A 14,939-nucleotide genomic window follows, 5' to 3' on the forward strand; every position below is an offset into this window, starting at 1 on the left:
CCTTGACTAAATTTATTCCGAAATAACGAATGAAATTAACAAGTGAATAACGTGAACTACTACGATATAAAAAAAAGAAAAACAGCTGTAAATAAATTTTAGTGAGCGATTATTCGAGAACTAAATTGTTTTGTCACAAACAGAACCTTGAACTAAATAGAGCAAGCAAAAGAAACAAATAGTGATAAAATATAATGTTTAGTACAATTACAAATGCACGGACGTAATCAGAGAAGATTCGACGAGTGATTCCAACAATGAAGTTAATTGCCTCTTTTTCTTAAATCAACAATTTTGTACGGTATCCGACGGTATCTTTTTAACATAAAACACGCTCGGTTCTTTAACGTGACGTGGAATATATCAGAAATATATAAAGGAAACAGCGTTTCGCTTTATACTACGTATTAGCGCATTCAAAGCGAATGTTACGGAGCAATAAAGTAGCAAACCGCTATTGATTTTCCGTTATGCAAATGTATAGGGTGTATCTTAGATCTATCTAGCCTTTTATTTAGGTATTCTTCTATACGTGGCACGTCGAAGCGCGCAGGCATAACCGACAGTATCTAAAATTCAAAATAACACGTCTACGCAGTAAAGCATCGTCGACGTAATCGCGCGTGTATATCGGAATATACATATGGAGGCGTATAATTTATAACTTCAGCCACTCTCGCGTATTAATTGCGTGTTCAATCGCGTTACGCTTAACAGTGACATCGCTGTTTTACGCTCATTACGAGTGATTACTGAAAATACCGTGGAGAGCTGATGCAGCCGCGATGATGAGCAATAATGCAAACGGATCGCGCGCCGCGATTGCGAATTAAATGACATTTATTGTCGTAAATCGTTCTTAAATATTTTAGCCCGCGCTGAACATCCTGCACCTGCATCAATGTTATACCAACCGAGATGTAAATTGGATACACGATGAATTCGATATTGGTGCATAACAGCCGACAGCGTTTCTCGTGTGTAAGCACGTTCTGCACCGCGGCTAAAACCAATACGCACGCTCTGCAGCTATCCGGGGTACCTCCAATGTTACGGTATAGATGCAGGTGACCCGACCTATATCAGTATCTGGGGCAAGTTTCGGAGAGAATGCGGCTATACGTATTAAACAGCTCCACTTTAACGCGTGTCTCGTCAGATCGATATCGCCTCTCCCCCCCCTCCCCTCCAAGTCGATATTCTTCGGTATTCTCAACTCCATTTAACTCGAATGGATTACAGCAGAGAGGCGTACTTGGAAGAATCGATATTAGTCACGAAAATCGACTGGTAACCCGATCAAGAGGTTTAACGACCTCTATCGTTATTAATTCGCGAGAAAGCAATTATGCTCGTAATCGCATAACCATATTTGCGTGCCTGTTAATAGCGTCGTTGTAAATTTCATCATATTTAGTGGCGCTGCATTTTCACGTGCGCATGTTTGCATTGTCTGTTCCCGTTTCGTTTTATTATTTAATATTTCACGTCAGGAAATACGATTTTTTACGTCCGATACTTTCAGCATCGCATTTTACATTTTTTAATTGTCAGGATAATTAAATTTGGCTTGACCTAAATTGACACAATTGAGCGGGGGGAAAAAAAACAAGAGATTGTGTCGTTGCTCCTAAGCTATTCAATTTCAGGCGAGATACCGTTCGCATCGCTCGAAATTTCGAATAAATTAAACGTCGGTCGGGGCTGACGTCAAAATCGATCGAAGATAGCACCGGCGAACTTCATTTCGCGCGTGACCATGACGTGATGGCACGGCGCGGCGACGCATCTTCCTCGGCGAGTGCATTTCAGCTTTGCGCATTAGTTTCCGCGTCACGTATCAATCAATTGCTGGAACAACGATTCAATAATACGCGTATGCAGCTATATATGTATATATAAAAAAACAAAAACAAAATCATTTTTGATAAAGTTTTCCCGCAGCGTAAGAGAAATCAAACTGTAAATTGGGACTTCCAGGCGATTTACCGCGATAAAGCAGTAAACCGCGTTAAAAAAATCGCGTTCGCGTATTGAAGTTCCCCGCCATTAGAGAGAAACCGCTCTGTATATTAAAGTTCCAGATTCATCAGAGAGCGATTAGCGACGCCACTTTTCAGACCGATTAACACGCTTGTCGCATTAACGCGACGACGCTCGACCCAAATTGACGTCGTTAACCGACTCGTTCAGCACAACGGCGCGGATCTCTCGAGAGATCGTATCCGGAGTTCCCGAGAAAGTAAAATCGTAAAAGTGCAAAGCACCGTCGGTCCCAGATGGGAAACGCCTTTGTCGCCGGGCGGCCGGGCGGCCGGGCGACCGACACGACGCGACGTGACATTCCGCCCGCGGGGCGATGTTCGCCCGACACTCTTGCATCGCGCGAGAAAATGCACTCGCCGGTGTTCGTACATGCACGGCGCGCAGCAAAGTTATCGGTGGCCGTCTGCAAAACCGCGTCAATCGTACCCGATCCTCGCGCGCGGTTTTTTCTCACCTCTTCGCACTTACTCCGCATACGTAACGCGTAATGCCTCTTCGGCACTTTAATCGGACTGACATCGCGTTTTATCGGCCCTCGCCGGCGGCGACGAGACTTTACTCATAGATTTATATTTCCGGATAACATGGAGATATCCGCGCATCGCTGCTGTAGTTCTAGGATTACGTTGGATTATATTTAGTACACGTACGTTAAACTGTTTAGTAATAGTAAACCAATTCGTTATATGGTTTTTCGTAGCGTGCTGCGAAAGATTGTGCCATTAAATATTGCTTATATTGAGTAAAAATGTAAAATATTAAAGAGGTACGTATTCAGCAACTCCTTCCTTACGTGTTGTCGCTTCTTTTCATTTTATTATTTTTCATCTCATGCGTTTTGAAAAAAAATGTTCAACAAGAATAATGCTTCATGATGTTTTTGCTGTAGCTCGCTTTATTGAGAATGTACATATAATACATACATCATGCGATAATAATAGCGTGTTTTGCTATAAAAAATTGGCACGTACATAGTGATGGCTACAATTATGCAAGAGTTTACGACACGCAATGTTATTATGCGCATGTATATATATTGTGCAATCATAAATACATCATGCGATGTACTGCAAGACAAACTTGTTGACAAATTTGCATCTCCGGCTTTGCGCGGGTATAAGAGCAGCTGCGGAAGTGACGAAGGACGAGAAGAAAAACGTGAGTCCCGGCTTCGTCAGGTATTCCGTTCGCACGATGAACGTTAGCGGCAGTAGGTTTGAGCAGATTCCACGAAATATTCTTCGCTTGCTGCATTAATCTTTCAGGATTATCCCTATGAAATGCGATAGCCTCGTAATTTTCTTACATTTCACACCGGTCCTCTGGATTTCTTGCAGCAATAACGAAGCATTTGCGAGTCCTACGCGTTTGCGTATATTTCCCTTTTTTTGTTGTTTTTTTTTTATTAAAATATATTTAAATGTGTAATATGTATTTATGATATACATTTTTTTCTGTTATTAACAAAAATAAAAATTTTTGGAACGATGCAAACAAAAAAACATTTAATTATTTTGTTTTTAATATCGTCATTTTTCTCCCGCGAATAGATGAAATTTGTTGCAAGGGTGAGATTTTTCCCGACATGTTCCTAAAATTTGTCGCATTTTTTTCCCGCGTTAAAATGACGTGGATTTTGTTCCCATCCGTGAGGCATCTCTCATTCAGGTTGATGGACAATTTTCCGTGAGCCATAAGTGCTGCCTCGCTTCTGTGCTTTTTATGATGTCACATCCAATCGACATCCATGATTGGTCAATAGCGCGCGACCCTCTGTATAAATGACCGTTCGTGATCCCGACAATTCTGATATTATCGGTGCCTTGCAGCTATTGCTATCGAAAAAGATTTGATTTATTATTGCCAGTGGCAATTTTCCACTGCAAAAGCAAAGAAACTTATGCTTACGGACGAACGAAAAAACGATTACGAGAGGAACGTTTGGGAACTTAGGCAGTGTTTGATGTTATATTATAAAAGAAATATGCGCTTCCTTCTCTCGTAGCATTAATTTACACTTTACGGAGGCTCGAAAATATTTCTCGCGCAAATTTTTGTCTCGCGCTGCTCTTAACAAAATTACTTCTTTTTTAAATTTAAAAAGTTTTTATCATTCAAGGAGCTTTTCATGTGAAACTCCCAATGGACTTTATCGGAGGCATAAGCGAAATTGCATTATTGATATAATCAGGATAAACACAGTTACCAATCCCTCGTGTATTTCAAACTTTTATCGTGATTACGTACACAACCGCGCGACGATCACGAATAGTCATATTTGCATTACCAGTGCAATTCCAGATGTATCTGCTGATTTATCGTCGATAGATGGCAAGGTAAAACTTTTAAATCGATCGTTCGCAGGTCGCGATTGTGACCCACCAGACGGTCGAGGGGGGAAATTGATAGGTTTCGTCACGGAACAAGTCTTTTCCAAGGGGTCTCTTCGCAAAGTAATCGAAGGTTACCGCGGCGAAATATTAATTGCTCGGCTCAGAGGTCTTTGCTTAACGTGCGGTCCTCGGAGAGTGGTCGGGGACAATAATTTAGAGACGGAATGTTGTAAATTTCAAGTTAAGGTCCAACTGGGAAGGAATTTACATCCGCGGAATACCTTTCCTCAACCCTTACAACCATTTATCGCAGCTTCTTTCATTTTCTCTCTGCGTACAGTGGTAGAAAAAAAAAGCGCCAAGCGAGAGCGCATACAAATGTGGATTTAAAGATTCAGTACTTCGTAAAGAGCGCTACGTAATTATTTCGTTCGTAATCAACGGTTCCCTTTGCGCGTATAAATGTTGTAATTTTTCGTACATACAATAATTACCATCGAGTAACTATACAATTTTTGGCAAGATTTATTTAATTTTGCACTAAAGCGAAGACTATCATCAAGTTTATATTACACGTTAACTATTCTCTGTTTTTCCCTTTAAAGCTGTTAATTAGAAACTAAACTGTTTCTTCTACTTACGCTTAATATGACTTAATACAAGATGAATCTGTAGAAAAAAATTTCTATTTTAAATAAATAAAGCTAATTTATGTATTATATTAATCTCAAAATTGATTAAAAAACATATAATAATTATTATATGATAATTTAAGTTATGGACTCAGATGTGTTTCTTAATAAAACGCGCTTATACCGCGAGATAAATGTATAAGCTCTTCCTGTAATATATCAAGTTTTATTTTCCCTTATAATTAACCGCATAATTTAAAACGTGTTAAATTAATCACTAGCTCTTACGTACACGATACGCGCGCGCGCATATACACACCCAAAAAGAGTTGTTTTGTACGAACGCATTATTCTAGATGGTGATTTCTATAGTGTTTGTATGTATGTATATATGGTATATATATGTATTTATATACATGTATGTATGTGTATATATATATATATATATATATATATATATATATATATATATATATATATATATTTATATATGTATGAATGTATGTATGTATGTATGTATGTATGTATGTATGTATGTATGTATGTATGTATGTATGTATGTATGTATGTATGTATGTATGTATGTATGTATGTATGTATTCTCTAAATCTGGTAGTAACTCGGATACTTTTTCAGCGAGCACCAAATAGCAGAAGCCAGAGTTCAATTTAGTTTCAACGATCAAACATGTGCTTTGACCAAGTGTATAGTGTTGCTAAATGTATCATTGTTTGCACCTGAATATCAGGATACCACGAAAAATACTGAATATTTTCATAGCTGACTGCTTAAAGTGAAATTTTTTTTTTATGTGTTTTCCAGTGTACGCCAATAGTAACATAACGTCAACGTTACACTGAGAAAAAAAATTTGTTGAAAAACTAAAATATTTAGTCCGATACGTTCAATTAAATATTGAATTAATTTTTAATTAAGAAATGTTAATGATTAACACAAATGCACTTTTTTGTACAATTGATTAATTATTGAATCAACTTAATATTTTGTTGGACGTTTGTGGCTAAATATTTTAGTTTTTTAACCATTTTTTTTCTCAGTAATTTCACCTTCGATAATGTAACTATATGTATACAGCTTGTGTTATATTACATTTATATTGTTGAATCTTTAAAATTATAACATTGATATTTACTATTAATTAGTGTTTATTAGATTAAATACCAAGAAACGCTGCTATAAGAACAAAAGAAAATAATTAATTATATAATTAATTACGATAGAATTAATTTCACATATACGTCCAGTTAAGACTAGCTAAAATAATAGTTGGATATAGATAAAAATAATTATATATTAGCAGAAACACTTTAGAACTGAACATATTTATTGTCTTTCAAAAATATAGAATAAGCAATTAATAACTATAATTGTCTCCAAATATTTTAATGAAATAAAATAAAATTAAATCCTAAATTGTATTTTTTTCAAAGTGCATACTGACGTGTATCTTCTTCAATCAATGTTTGAAACTATTTGTTGTTATAATCTGTATTGCTATGTATTGTGTATTTGCATATGTATAAAAAATAACAATTCTTACAACATGTTTGTTGAAACTTCAAATTCACTAGTTAATAAAAAGTAAAGATTAACGTTACTCTTTAGTATATTACATAAGACAATTATAAAATAATATAAGAAATATTTTAAATAGTAAATAATTTTAAAACAATGTTTTTTTTCTGAAATCAACGATCAAGAGAATTTTTATTGCTTTTAACTGTGCAAAGAATATAGATATATAATCCTATAAAAATTTCATTATATTTTCATTTAGAAGAACACGCGATGTTAAATTATATTTCCATAACTCATCTCTTAAGCTTCATTATTTTTCAAAATGTGAAAGTTCTGATATTTTTATTAGAAATAATAAATGTAGGGAATACTTGTGAAAGATAATCAGACTCGCTTTGTTCGTAGCATTTATGCGGATACATATGCGCATGGGAAAATGAAGCAATATTATTTTCAGTGAAATATTCTGAAAAGAGGCACAGCCGTAAGTTTTATAATGAAAGCTTCTGTGTTACATCTTCCAACATCTACTGCATAGAAATTGTATCTCGATGAATATAGTAAAATTAAATAGCGTACAAAAGTCTCTATCCCAAGAGAAATCGTGTACATCTCGCGCATTCTGTTCTCCATTCTAGCTACGAATTTGGAATATCATTACATATGACACTATACTTTTAAATATCATATTAAATGTGGCAGCGCACTTTTAAACATTGTCTTTCAATATTTGCGGGAAATTCTGGGAAATGGCAACTGATAGTCCGTATGTAATGACGACAATTCGCGGTTCAGGGTAAACAGAAAAGTGAATAAACCGTGAAACCGAAACGTGATTTACTCGCGACGTAGATGCGCGATCGTGTCCAAATCAGATCCGCAATGGTTAGCGCGCGCTCGCTCGCCTGCATATATTCGGATAATACAGACGGATAAAACCACATAACGCGCGTCGCACGAAAACGATACGGTTGTAACTTTTATTAGAATCACCATGACCGTAACTTTACAGAGATATTAATGTCGCGTTTGGCGTGAGTCACGCCGCGCGCCGCCCGTTGGTTACTCGTTACGCGAGATTTTTACGCGGAAACGGGACACCGGATTAATGCATAATGCGTTACAACATACATTTGTAATGTATCCCGGAAGCGACGTACTTGCCTTTTGTTTCCTTTCTGATTCGGGGACAGGCAAACTCTGAATTTGTGATAATCCTTTACGTGCTAAAAATACACAGAAATATCAAATTTTACATAGACATTCTTAATTCCGGATGCATTAGGATAGGTAATGTATCATTAATCTTTAACAGAATATTAAATTATTACTTTTCTCCAATATATTATATTGGGTTTTGATTTCATTTTGATTAATGACGATATTAATAGTCTTCAATTTATTTGATTTACTCATAGTTATAGAAAGATTTTTCTTCTTTTTTTATGTGACTTCTCGAACTGAAATATTGCGCACTATATAAAATATTATTAAATGGCAAATACGAATAACACGTGCAAAGTTTGCTTGCTGCGGATGCTAAGAAAATCCATATAAGTCGAGAAACCGGATGAGCAATCATATTGAAATATCTTGATCGTTTGCGGGGGTATTTGCTTATGCAGTCGGCGCCGTCGCAACTTTTATTGGATGCGCTCTGTAACTGCAGTTTTACAAGGCTATTAATATCGCGTTTAGTGCAAGCAGGCCAATGATGAATCCTGTTACGGCGCCGCGAAGATAAATAATAGAACTTCCTTACGAAGCTAAATACGCCGGACTCGTGCATAATGCATTACTTGCAATTCCACGATGCGCAAGTAATTGCGGACGACAGGAGTTAGGTGAATTATTATTCTCGAGATAGTGGCCGCGCCACTAGAAACTATTGACGACAGCGTTGTGAATGTTCACAGCAACAATTAACTAGTTTATATCGCAGTTACATAAATTCTTACGTGTTCGTATGCACGTCTGTACGTAAATGTAGATTTGACAGCTAAAATATCACAGTGAAACATATCTCTGACAAAATTGTCTTCCAATGTTTTCTTTATTAGGTCACGCTATAGTCTTTCACTGTTATCTCGCACCTAATGGATATGATTTTTATTAAACATTATTGTGGCTTGTTCGGAATGCGCTTCTTCTATCTTTATCGTTCAGACAACAAAGATAGATAAAGAAATAATAATATAAAAGCGCATCTCTTTATAAATGTGTTCTGAATACGAGTCTACCGTCTGTCCTTCGAATGACATACATTTCTTTTGATCGAAAATATCTTTTGGACTCTCATTTTTTTTCTATAAGTGTTTCGTTCCTTAGTTGCGATAGCTATAACAAATATTTTCAGGAACACGAAACGATATTTCATACACAGTAAAAAATAAAATGACCCAGAAAGTCCACTCAAAATTTTAAGTTAAAATAGCTCAAAAGTTAAATTAAAATAACTCTTATTTTAAGTTATTAAGTTAAAATAAGAGTTACTTTCTGGGACATACAAAAGTGTTAAATTAGCATTTTATTTTTTACAGTGTATAGTCACGGTGTAAATTAAAAAAAAAAATAAATGTTTACGATCCTAATTAAGCCGTCGCATACTTAAAACGGTTGGTAGATGACACTCGCCTTTTCGAACGTTATCGACATCGAACTCGTTAATTCGTCGCGCAATACCGTTCTCTGAATATCGGGGACCATCGTTAGTTACTCCAGCTTTTGCCGCGTTTTATTTATCGAAACTCGAAAGTTGAACGATACACAGTCGACGTTGGATTGAATTACATGTGACTGACATGTCCCAGTGGCACGACAATTCTGACACTCAGCGTTCGCTGTAGTTTGTGATGCATGCATCGCTGCGACAAGCATATGGCACGGCCAAATGGTTCCCTTTTAGGGTCACAGCGTGTAATTCACTGTACGCGGTTGCGCGACCTGACAATTCGGGAAAAATAACGATTGCACGGCGGGAGAGGCGACATGATCTCCAGATAATTAACAAATTACAAATTGTTGCATTTACTCTAGTTGACATCCACTTCCGCAAAAACCTTGTTAATCGTGAAGCGTTGCATCACTCTGCGTTTCACAATTACGCGACAATCCAAAGCGAGATTTCTCGAGTGACTTTTGACTACCGATTTTCTAATCGTTTAAAAAAGAATACAAGCTTACTTTAAACTATTGTGAAAGATTGCCATGTATTTTTACTAACAATTATTCGCGAAAGCTTCAAGTATTTATGTTAAACAAATTTTAAATAATACATTGAACATTGAAATTGAGATCTAAGCAAAGAGGTATCATAATCGTAGTTACTGTTAAGATGTATAGAGAAGGTGATATCATGGTCCTTGTAGATATAATGGTCACTCGTAATATTTCCATTATTAGATGACGAATTTTAATCAACGACATATATACATACAATAAGCTTTTCTATGTTTTTCAGTAGTGGGAGATGAAGCTGCAAATTGACAGTTTAAGTGACCGTTGAGGGTTCGTGCTATCTCATTCTAGCTCGCAGTGTATTCTTTTCAGTTGAATTTCTTACTCCGTTTACCTACTCTTGTGACTGTCAAGAGTATTTCTCGCTCTCAAAAAAGAAAGAGACGCAATGCGTCCCCTGCGACTCCTGTTAAAACTGCCACTTCCGACTTCAAGCTATGGACTGTTTGGTTTCTACGTATGTATGTCGTTGATTTTAATGATTACTTATGTAATTATTTATTTAACACGCCGTTGCGTTGTTAATAGCTATATAATATATTAAAATAATCAGTAGCTATAATACCCGGCATTTTTACTTTTTAAGCATTTCGAAACTTTTCATTCAAAGTATACACTTGAGCACGTTAACATGCAAATATATGTACATTTTTATTGTTTTTTTTTGTTATTTAATATTTTATTTTGCTATGTACAGTTGCTTAAGCATGTTGATGCCTCAACAAGCTTACGACTGACTTTTTAAAGTTTTCATATTCGAAATAGTGGTTTGATAAAATGATAGTTCCATTGTTAACTACTGTATAGTAGTTTACATTACATGTATTATAGATTTTCAATACTGTAGTCTGTATAGGAAAGAGTGTGTACGTACATACATTTGCATATAGTCTGCAGTATTTTTTCTGTATTTTGAATAAATATAAAATTTTATAACAAAAAACTGTATTTTTTAAAAAACAAAACTAATTTTTTTAAACCTAGTTTTGTGGGAGGACCATATTGCCATCTCTCTCTCTCTCTCTCTCTCTCTCTCTCTCTCTCTCTCTCTCTCTCTCTCTCTCTCTCTCTCCTCTCTCTCTCTCTCTCTCTCTCTCTCTCTCTCTCTCTCTCTCTCTCTCTGTTTTTCTTCGATCCATTATCGTCACATTTTTTTAAATAACATTCTAAGTAATAAATATTTCACAACTTTGAGTCTAAAATCGATCGAGTAACATATTGATGAATGTAATCGTGAAGTTCTCCCAATTTAAAATATATTAATTATTAACAAAGTTATTGTATAAATTGCAAACAGAGGTACCATAATGAGTATCATAACACCACCTTCTCCTCTACGATCGATTCTACGATGCAATACGATTATTTATTTACTGTCTCATTAGCGTAATTGATGTTCTAAATTAAAATAGACGCGCCAGCGATGTCAAGAACGAGTTTGCACAATTAGAAGCGATGCGAACCTCGTGCTACACACAAAATGACTCCGTGCCATATCTCAAAGAAATTACCTCTAGGTACAATCTAAAGAAGAGGTGCATACGTAGGAAACGAACCTCGTCACCCTGAGCAAATTTCTTTCCGACGTTAATTTTGCTCTCTCGCCCTCTGCGCATGCATCCAGATGTCTCGGCTAACCGCGAGCTAAAAAAATGCGCAATGCAAACGACGGGAATTGCGACGGTCCGAAGGAAGTTCGTCAACGCGCGGCCAGTTACGCGAATTACGCCGGAGCAAGCCAGCTCCGCCGATTGCGGCGGCCGGAAAGAATCACGGTGAATAAAATGAGCGAAGAAAAGGGAACACAACACCATTAGTATAACGAAACGGGGAAGCGTGCACTGAATTCAGATTCCAGTCTTCCCCCGACTGCCGTCCTCCTTCCACCGTTTACTTCGTCGGTCTCTCTGCCTGGTCCTCTTTGGTTTCCCTCGGCGCGCTCTGTTAACACTCATAATGGCACGGTGTGTATTTCACCGGGGTTGTACCCTCTACGTTTTACCAGCGACGAAAACAGAGAATTCATTTGCGGAAGCGAGACGAAAATTTCGCCGCTGTCGTCACTGCGACGCGATAACGCGGCGAGAGCTTTCGCGCCTGGTCGATAAGACGGCCGTGCCAAGTGATTAAAATTAATTTAGGGTTTCAGGATTCCAAAGGACGGAAGGAGACTAATGAAGTTGAAGTTGAGCCGTGATCTGCCATTCACGAGGCTTGAATAATTTCACAAATGTGAACACTTGTAGACGAATGGCTATAAATAAAGTTAATATAAATATAAGAGAACACATGTTTTATTTGGATTGAGCTGAGAGAGCTTGGAAATATATCTTTCATACGGAAACTTTCATATAGTTTTAAATAATTTTGATATTTTAATTAGATTTTGGAATTGGAACATGTTATGATTATACAATTTGTGTTGGGTTTATTGAATGAGAAGTATATACATTTTTTTAATAACTAACTCGATAAATTTTTGAAATTTTACAATGCGATATGATTAATAAACTTAAATTTGGGTTGAAATATATTATAAATAGATTAGATAAATTATTTATCATAAATTAGATTGCGTCAAATAATAATTTTATCTTACGTATTTTATTCATTTATATTTGTCAAGAATTCAGAAAATGTGCCAACGACGATAATACATCTCTAAATTAAAAATGATAATTTGGCAAATAATAGTTACTGATTAAAATTAAATCTACGTTTGATTTACGTAAATCAACCGTGTTTGTTTTTTGATTAAGGCAGTTTAGAAATTCTAATACAAATTTAAATTTAATTTGTTTTATTTTGATTATCTTCTATTTAATTTCAGAGGTTCGAGAAAATATAACTACATAACATAGTACAGTTATAATTTGCAAAAATATTCAAATAACCTGCGGATTTATTGAAAAGATCTTGCGCGAAATTTTAATACAAATTAAAAATATATTCCATCGTTATTAGCATAAATCAATAAATGGGAATAATGGATGTTCGTCAGCAAATATTAATGCAGAAATAGCATTGAGAATTTTCAACTTTCAGAAACAATCGTGATTGAATTTAACTAATCTCTCAAATTGACAAGTATTAAATCATTAATATAATCATCTGTATATTTTAAGCAAATTATTTTAACTTGTTTCTTTAATACGCACCCGGAGTGGATTGTAAAGTTGATTTAAATTTACATAGAGCATTATATTTCTAATGTACTTTGTAGTACAAAGAGAGTATACATTCTTTTAATAATTGTTTAACAAACATTTGATTTTCCGCTGCATTCTGCAGTGAATTAAAGTGAAGTTTGTATCTCCCCGAAAGTAATAGTTCTGTTGTCGCAAGATTACGTGGCTATAGGTATCTCAAAATCTCCATTGTGGTCCGCGACAGTTAGGAATTAAATTTAATTAATTGCATTTAATAGTCTTTTGTGTATAATATAGTGCGAAATAAATTCTGAAAGGCTGTGGCGTAACGCATCGCATAACCACGCGGTATGTTACATACATTTCCATGACTGGAACGCACACTTGTAATCTCCGTGTGTATTTATTCGAAACCTCAATGTGCTAACATAAAGCAGTCGCAAATCTCACGCAAAACAACAGCAAAATTAAATCTATGCGATTTATATAACTCCAAGTGTTTTACACACTTTGTGCTATGTCGTTTGCTTACATCGAACGAGTTTCACATTTTTTTAATTGAAAAAAATTACACAGCCCGGGAAAATTCATGAAAATTTCGACGCGTAAAATGATATTAATGCTGTCGTAATAATTCATTTGCTGCATGATATACGTCTCGTATTTAGTATTAACACGCGAGTAATTTATTCGCCAATCGTTTCATAGTGACAATATTTACCGGCTTCATTGTGATGACACGGGACGAACTTGGAGCCGGATCGACAGTTAATAATAAACTGCGATAAACATATTGATCCGCGCAACCAGTTATAATAAACGACGTGATCGTATCAACATTCCATTTACATTTCGCCGATCATTTTATTAAGCCAATTAGCGCATATTTCGTCACTTTTATCGTTAATCAATGGCCGTCTCTGATAATAACAAAGTATATTATGATACCTAAATTATCAGATTGCTTATCTTGTAGTCAATTAAAAGTTGCAATCATCGCACCGAGGGTGCGCCAACAATGAAAGCGTGTCTAAATTATCGCTAATTACTAACTTTGTTTCGCGATGATAATAATTACGATGACAAAAGAATGTTTTTGTTATACACATTGTGTATTTTATGTGAAAGGGGTATCCCCTTTCTTTTCAATGGAGCGACGTTGGCGCGCGAGCTGATACACTGGTGTCTAAATTAGCAGTTAGAATAATGGTCCAAAGCCGGAACTGTCGAGAAAAATCCGGACATGTATTCGTAATTGATGGATGCGAATGTGTTCGTTGCGTAAATAAATAAAACTAATGAATGCGATTCGCTCAAACGTAACCGATCACTCATGCTGTCTCACACTTTTTATTAAAAAAAAAAAAAAAAAGTAGTAGACGCGTGTATCGCAACATACACGTGTGAAGTACACGAGCGCAAGCAAGATGGACCATCTTGCGCGTATTGGGATATCCGCTGATAACAACATTTACGCGAACGATAAAAGGGCGGGACTGCATTCTGCGCAAGACGAGGGTAATAAAAGTGTGTAGCGTTGGCTCGGGTATTCCAGGTCGTCGCCGCGCTCTCTGCCTCAATATAGTAGAACGAAATCATTGCCAAATCCGCTGCGCGTTCGTGTTCCAGCCAGTGCATATCGTTACGTCAAGATGGAACGAAAATACGAAGCGCAGGAAACTCGGATATTGGGCGTATACGGGCGTATACAGATTTGCGTGCCTGAGGTTCGGGGAATTATCATTAAAATTTTGTTTTCTAACGAATGTCTTCGTTCGTCTTGAAACAAGAAAGATGTCGATTCTCTGGAGAAAAAGATAGGGAATTTCGATTGTACACGTTACGCGACTTTTTTCTCTTCTTTCTGTTATATGTCGTTAAAATATCCACTGCGTTGGACCAAATTTGAACTCACCGATAGTAGTCGAGAATTAATTAAGCTGCCAGAGTAGTCGCGTACAGTTTCAGAGATCGGAGCGACGCTAACTTTGTACGTAATTCGA

At 36.3% G+C, this 14,939-nt stretch overlaps 1 protein-coding gene across 3 annotated transcripts in view; it reads left to right on the top strand.

Moving 5' to 3' along the window:
* Window positions 1-14,939, top strand: part of LOC105199941 (protein madd-4) — a 191,494-nt gene that overhangs the window by 127,051 nt on the left and 49,504 nt on the right. The window lies entirely within an intron of this gene.

This window comes from Solenopsis invicta, chromosome 7 (assembly GCF_016802725.1).
Source record: "Solenopsis invicta isolate M01_SB chromosome 7, UNIL_Sinv_3.0, whole genome shotgun sequence".
Classification (NCBI taxonomy): domain Eukaryota; kingdom Metazoa; phylum Arthropoda; class Insecta; order Hymenoptera; family Formicidae; genus Solenopsis; species Solenopsis invicta.